The sequence below is a fragment of the Capsella rubella genome, unplaced genomic scaffold, assembly GCF_000375325.1.
Source record: "Capsella rubella cultivar Monte Gargano unplaced genomic scaffold, Caprub1_0 scaffold_4, whole genome shotgun sequence".
Classification (NCBI taxonomy): Eukaryota; Viridiplantae; Streptophyta; class Magnoliopsida; order Brassicales; family Brassicaceae; genus Capsella; species Capsella rubella.
In genome coordinates, this window is record NW_006238920.1 from 4,386,503 (window position 1) to 4,392,536 (window position 6,034).

At 40.0% G+C, this 6,034-nt stretch overlaps 1 non-coding gene across 1 annotated transcript; it reads left to right on the forward strand.

Annotated features, from left to right (window-relative positions):
• The first annotated feature begins 1,173 nt into the window (after positions 1-1,173).
• LOC111831278 lies at positions 1,174-1,280 on the forward strand. The gene has a single exon (XR_002834532.1). It is a non-coding gene; the product is annotated as a small nucleolar RNA R71 (small nucleolar RNA).
• Positions 1,281-6,034: the final 4,754 nt, after the last annotated feature.

The following is a 6,034-nucleotide window of genomic DNA, read 5'->3' on the forward strand; positions in this document are numbered from 1 at the left end:
TTAGATTCTTCTGGATAAAGTAGTGGTCTTCGATTCGAGGGCTTGGGGCTGGTAGTTCTGATCGGGCGAAGAGGCTCATCGGAAGTTAATTCACACAATCTGTCAGACAAACAGCGCACACGATATCAGGCCCGATCGGATCCGTGGTACCCTTGATCGGACCGATCGGGTCTATGGTAGACTCGATCGGGTTCGGTGTTGGCACGGTCGTGTCTGCTGTAAACTCGATCGGGTTCACCGTGTAGGACACAAGTTTGGGCTGAATCCTCCCCCTCTTGAACCTCACTGTCCTCAGTGATAATTGGGTATGGATTTCCAAGAGTAATCGCATGAGCAGTAGCAAATTCTTTAGGGTTCATGATAGACTTTCCTGGGAGTTGGCCGGAAGAAGTGGAGGTTTGGTTGCCTTCCATGATAGCTACTTTTTTGCTTAACCAATCGAACTTCTGGTTGAGCTCATGTATAGATGCATTCACATCGTTTCGAATCTCGGCGAACTGGCTGGCTTGATCAAGGCGGCTGTTGTCCTGTGCCTGGAGAAGCTGATTAAGTGTTGTTTGAACATCTTGTTCTGGGTATGCATGAGTAGGGTGCTGTTGGAACCCTGGAGGATGAGCTATAGGTTGTTGATAAGAACCTTGGGACTGTTGTTGAGGTTGAAAATCTTGTTTTTTATTAAAGCCAACAAATGGCTTATTTTGGAACTGTTGTTGTTGAGGCGGATAGACTCGATCTTGAGGGTTTGCAACATTGGTGCTTCTATAAGAGAGATTTGGGTTGGGTTTATAGTTGTTGTAACCCTTTTGGTAGCCTTCTTGATTCTGGATATAGCTTACCTCCTCAGTATTATCACAATCACCATCATTAGGTTGGAAGGTCTCCTCCTCCTGAACAAAGTGAACATTCTTCTGCTGGTTCATCAAAACCTTATCGAGCTTGTCGTTAAGTGCCTTCATATCCTTCTTATACTTGTCCTTTTGGTCTGTGTTGCCCTAAACGGTTATGTCATAATCCTCGTTGTACGGTCCATCGGACTGAGCGAGGTTCTCCACAAGTTCCCAACCAGCTTCAACATCCTTGTTTAGAAAATTACCATTGCTGGAAGTATCGAGAAGTAGGAAAAACTTAGGTAGTATCCCTCGATAGAGAGTACTAAGAAGCGACTCATTGATGAAACCGTGGTGAGGACACTGTGATTGATAGATTTTGAATCTATCCCATGCTTCATAAAAGGTTTCGTTGTTGCGCTGAGCGAAGCTAGAGATATCGTTCCTCAATCTGGCGGTTCGTTCATTGGAGAAGAATTTTGATAGGAATGCTTTCTTACATTCCTCCTAGGTCGTGATTGATCCTGCTGGCAAGGACTTCTCCCATTGATGAGCCTTGTCGCCTAAGGAGAAAGGGAACAATTGCAGCTTGAACCCGTCTTCGCTCACCCCGTTGATTTTTGTTAAGCCACACATTCGATCGAACTCATCGAGGTGATCGAGAGGATCCTCCGTTAATAATCCATGTAATTTATTTCCTTGTATCATTGAAATGAGGCTGCTTTTTATTTCGAAGCTATTGTTTTGTACTGCTGGCGGGACTATCCCTTATCGAGTGGTGTGGTTTCGTGGGGCATCACCTGCTCCGATTAGGGTTGGTACCCTTGGTGAAGGCACCATTTCCACTTGCTGAGTGTTGATGTCTGATGTTTGAACGCGTTGCTTTCTGAGTTGTCGAGGGAAGCGTTCAATGTTGTTGAGGTAATTGAGCAGGTGCTGGTTACCCTTGGATCTAGTGTGCATGCAAGGTTGCTCGATCAGAAACACGTGGTTAGGCTCCTGAGTTGTCGATCCAAAAAGGTTGAAGCAAAGGGGAAACATGTTGTTTGTCTCTTGTCAGAAGAAAAAGGTCCAGCTGGCTTCGCAACAGAGAAAAGCAGATGCAAGAAAAGTCAAAGGTGTCTTCTTTTCCTTGAATATTTTTTGTGGAGAAGGCTGAAAAAATGACATGGGGCACATTCTATTACTTTGGGCCTATTTTAGGTGAAATTTTTTTCTTTGTCCCAGAAAAGTGCATTATGTGGTCCTCATTCAAGTGTAGCATCTAATGGAAATAGAGGGTCAGAGAATATGTTGCTGGGAAATCAGTGGAAAACCATCTACATCTTTTTCTGATAATCAGATGGAGTGTTTTGTTTTTTTTAAGAACAGCAAGTCTATTGACAGAGAAAATCAGGTTAGCGAAAGTGTTAATGTGTAAGGGTTTCATGGTTTTGAGAGTCAATTGGGTGGCTTATGTTAAGGTTCTTATGTATTTCTTCCTTTGAAGAGGAGTGGCATGTATTCTGATCTACCAAATCTGTTACTCATGGAGTTCATCCAATGTCACTGGTTCTTCAAGAGAGTAATCTCAACAAGAAGGTGACAACAATTTGTTTGAAGTCTACAATGTGAGAAAGACAGGGGTATTCTGGTTCTGAAGTTCCATCAGGATGTTGTGTGGTTATATTTTCTAGTTGATCCTTGAATATGGTCTTCTGAATTGACATTAGACCTTTGGGTATTCTGCTTTTGTCTCTATGAAGAAATCAAGATCATCTCAGAAATTTAATCGTAGCTTCGAGATACTAAAAGAAAGAAGGCGAATTCAGAGCTAATGAAATGCGGTTATGAGATCATATGGGTATTTTGAAACCAATGATATGAAATCAATCCTAATTCTAATACTGTACCAGCAAGTCAAAGCCACAAGATTGACCAGGTTATGGTCTTCTCTAGTTTTAAATTGTCTGGGTTTTTTAATTTAATTTGTTTTGTTTACAAGTTTGAGTCGAACGTTTTTTGGTTAGCTTAATTTATTGATTTTTTGTTTTCATTTTTGTTTGATGGGAGACTTTTAGTTCAGAGACTGAGTATTTTCTAATGCTTAAATTTTTCATACAACCAAATTATTGATGGATATGATTTAAGCTTCACAAGATTGGTGTTTGCGTTTTGCCAGGTCTTGAAATGTTTACGGTTTCATAAAGCCAAAGGTTGTATCTTGAAAGATGTTTTGAGTAATAAAATATTGTGCTAGGAGTACACCAATTTATAAATATAGTTTGTTGGTTATATATAAGCTCATCTATAAGCTCACCAAGATACTAATTAGTTTTGACTATGTGTATTGTAGTGCTTCTTTATGAATCCCTAATTTCCCGTGTCCTAAAACCAACTGTTTGTTCAGGCATATGGATATGTTGCTTGTCCTCATACGTTAGATGCTTGTTTGAAACTAATTTAGTGGCCACCGTTGTTGCTTCCAAGCAAGGTTAGTGATCTTTTCTTCTTCTTTTTGCCATTACAAATAATTTTTTTTCTTCTTCTCCTTATTGCTTATGTTATCATCTTGGTACAAATACCGATAACAATGGTTATGACAACTTAATTTAGAACCGTATCAACGCTAGGAATACATTAAATCTGCTGTCATCAGATGGGTACGAGTCATTCAAACATGTCTTTCACACCTTGGTAATTGAGAAAAATAAGAAAAGGTATTTCCTTTTGTAAGCTAAAGAGAAGATAGAGAGGGAATTCAAGTGTGTCTTTATTCATAGGTTATGAGTCCTTTATATAAGGATGCACATAAGACACATAAGTAAAACCTAGCCGCCTAATACAAAGATGGGCCGGGCTTGGGGATGGGCTGGACCGGGCTTGACTTATGACAATCCACTAGTTGATGTATAACACTCCACCTTGGATGTTATAACCATTAGAGCTCGTAATACGCTTTGGATGTCATAACCATTAGAGCTCGTAATACGCTTTCGATGTTGCCTCATTAAAACCTTACCAGGAAAACCCAATGGGATAAAACCATAGTGAAGGAAAAAGAGTGCAACACGTAGTACTCCCCCTGTTCTGAACCTCACTGAAGATCTTTCAGTCAGCGCATTCCAATCTGATGTGTAAGTTTCTTGAACATTGAGTTTGGACTTCTCCAGCTTTTTGTAACTCGTGAGTGAAAAAGAACGTTGGCAAGATGTGTTTCGTCCTATCTCCTATGATGTATCCGTCTATAAGTAAAGCTATGCATGCTTCATTGTCCTCGTACATGATGGTTGGTGCCGCCTTCCCTTTTGGCATCCCACAGTCGATTCTAATGTGTTGAGTCATGGACCTTAACCATACACATTCACGACTGGCCTCATGCATCACCAATATTTCAGCATGGTTGGACGATGTTTGCTTCATGGATTGTTTGCTTCATGGATCGCCAAGATAGAGCAGTACCACCATGTGTGAAAACATAAACTGTCTAAGATCGACCATTGTGTGGATCCGAGAGATAACTTACATTAACAAAACCAATTAACCTCTCATTGGGTTGGTTAGTATAAAATAGACTCAAGTGTTTCGTTCCTTGTAGGTAGTGAAGAATATGCTTAATCATGTTCCAGTACCTTTGGGTTGGACATGAGCTAGATCTAGATAATAAATTAACGACAAAACATATATTTGGCCTAGTGTGGCTTGCCAGATACATTAAAGCTCCTATGGCACTTAGATATGGAATTTCGGGACCAAGGACTTCTTCATCCTCTTTCTTAGGACCAAACAGATCTTTGTCTAAATCAAGAGATTTCACGACCATGGGGCTAGTCAATAGGTGAGATTGATCCATGAGTATTAATGTACTCAAGCTGTAATTCCAAACAAAACTTTGTTTTTCCAAGATCTTTCATCTCAATTTTTTTCTTAAGATATTCAACTGTTTGGGAAAACCTCTTAGGATATTCAGGTCGTCAACATACACCGTGATGATAACGAACCCCTTATCAAATTTCTTTATGAATATACACGGAGTGATGGGGTCGTTCTTATAGCCCTCGTTCCCTAAGTACTCGGTTAGCCTATTATACCTCATTCGACCAAATTGTTTCAATCCATAAAGGGATTTATTCAATTTTATACAATATTGTTCTCGAGAACTTATTTTATCTTTGAGCTCAATACCCTCTAGTACTTTCATGTATATCTTATTATCCAGTGGACCATATAAATATGCAGTTACTACATCCATTAACCGCAAGTCTAATTTCTCTCTTATGGCCAGACTTATTAGGAATCTAAAAGTAGTAGAATCAACCACATGGGAGTACGTCTCCTCATAATCTATTCCTGGTCTCTGTGAAAATCTTTGTGCAACAAGCCATGCTTTATATCTCACGATTTCACCATTTTCATTTCTTTTTCTCACAAAGACCCATTTATGTCCAACTGGTTTAATATCAAGAGGTGTCCGAATTATTGGACCAAAGACATTCCTCTTCCTTAAAGAATTTAACTCCATGTTTATAGTTTCTTTCCATTTAATCGAATATGATCGTTGAGTGCACTCTAAGATAGACGTGGGTTCTAAATCCTCTCTTATGTCCATAAGTTCAAGTGCTACCTTGTATGCAAATATATTATCAATGTCGACATTCTTTCGGTTCCATTGTATTCCCGACATAACATAATTTATTGAGATCTCTTTATCATCAAGAACTTCAGTACCTTGAAGCTTGGCCTCCCAAGCCTCATTATTAGGTATCTAAGGTTCTGTTATGTCTTGGGTTTCTTTAACCACAGTTTCCTCAACCTCGGATTCATCTTTATCATGATCAAAATCATCTTCATTTTCGTAATGGACCAAGTGGGCTTCCGGATTTTACCCTTTAATACTCTCTTGATAGAGTTCAACAAAATGCTTGGGAGTCCGACATGTTTTAGTCCAATGATTCCCCATTCCACATCGATGACATACTGATTTGGCGGTTGAGTGTTGTGGTATAAAGGAAGTACCACGGCCTCAGCCTCTACTATCATGGTACCCGCGGCCTCGGCCTTGTCCTCGACTGTAGGAGTTAGAGTGGCCACGACCATGTCCTTGCCATCTCTCACGTCCATTGCCATTTTTATTATACTCTTTCTGGATGTGGTTAGATTCATTAGATTCCTTCTTTGCCTCTATGACCACATTGGCTTCACGAAGTAGGGTTTATCCAAGAGGTCTC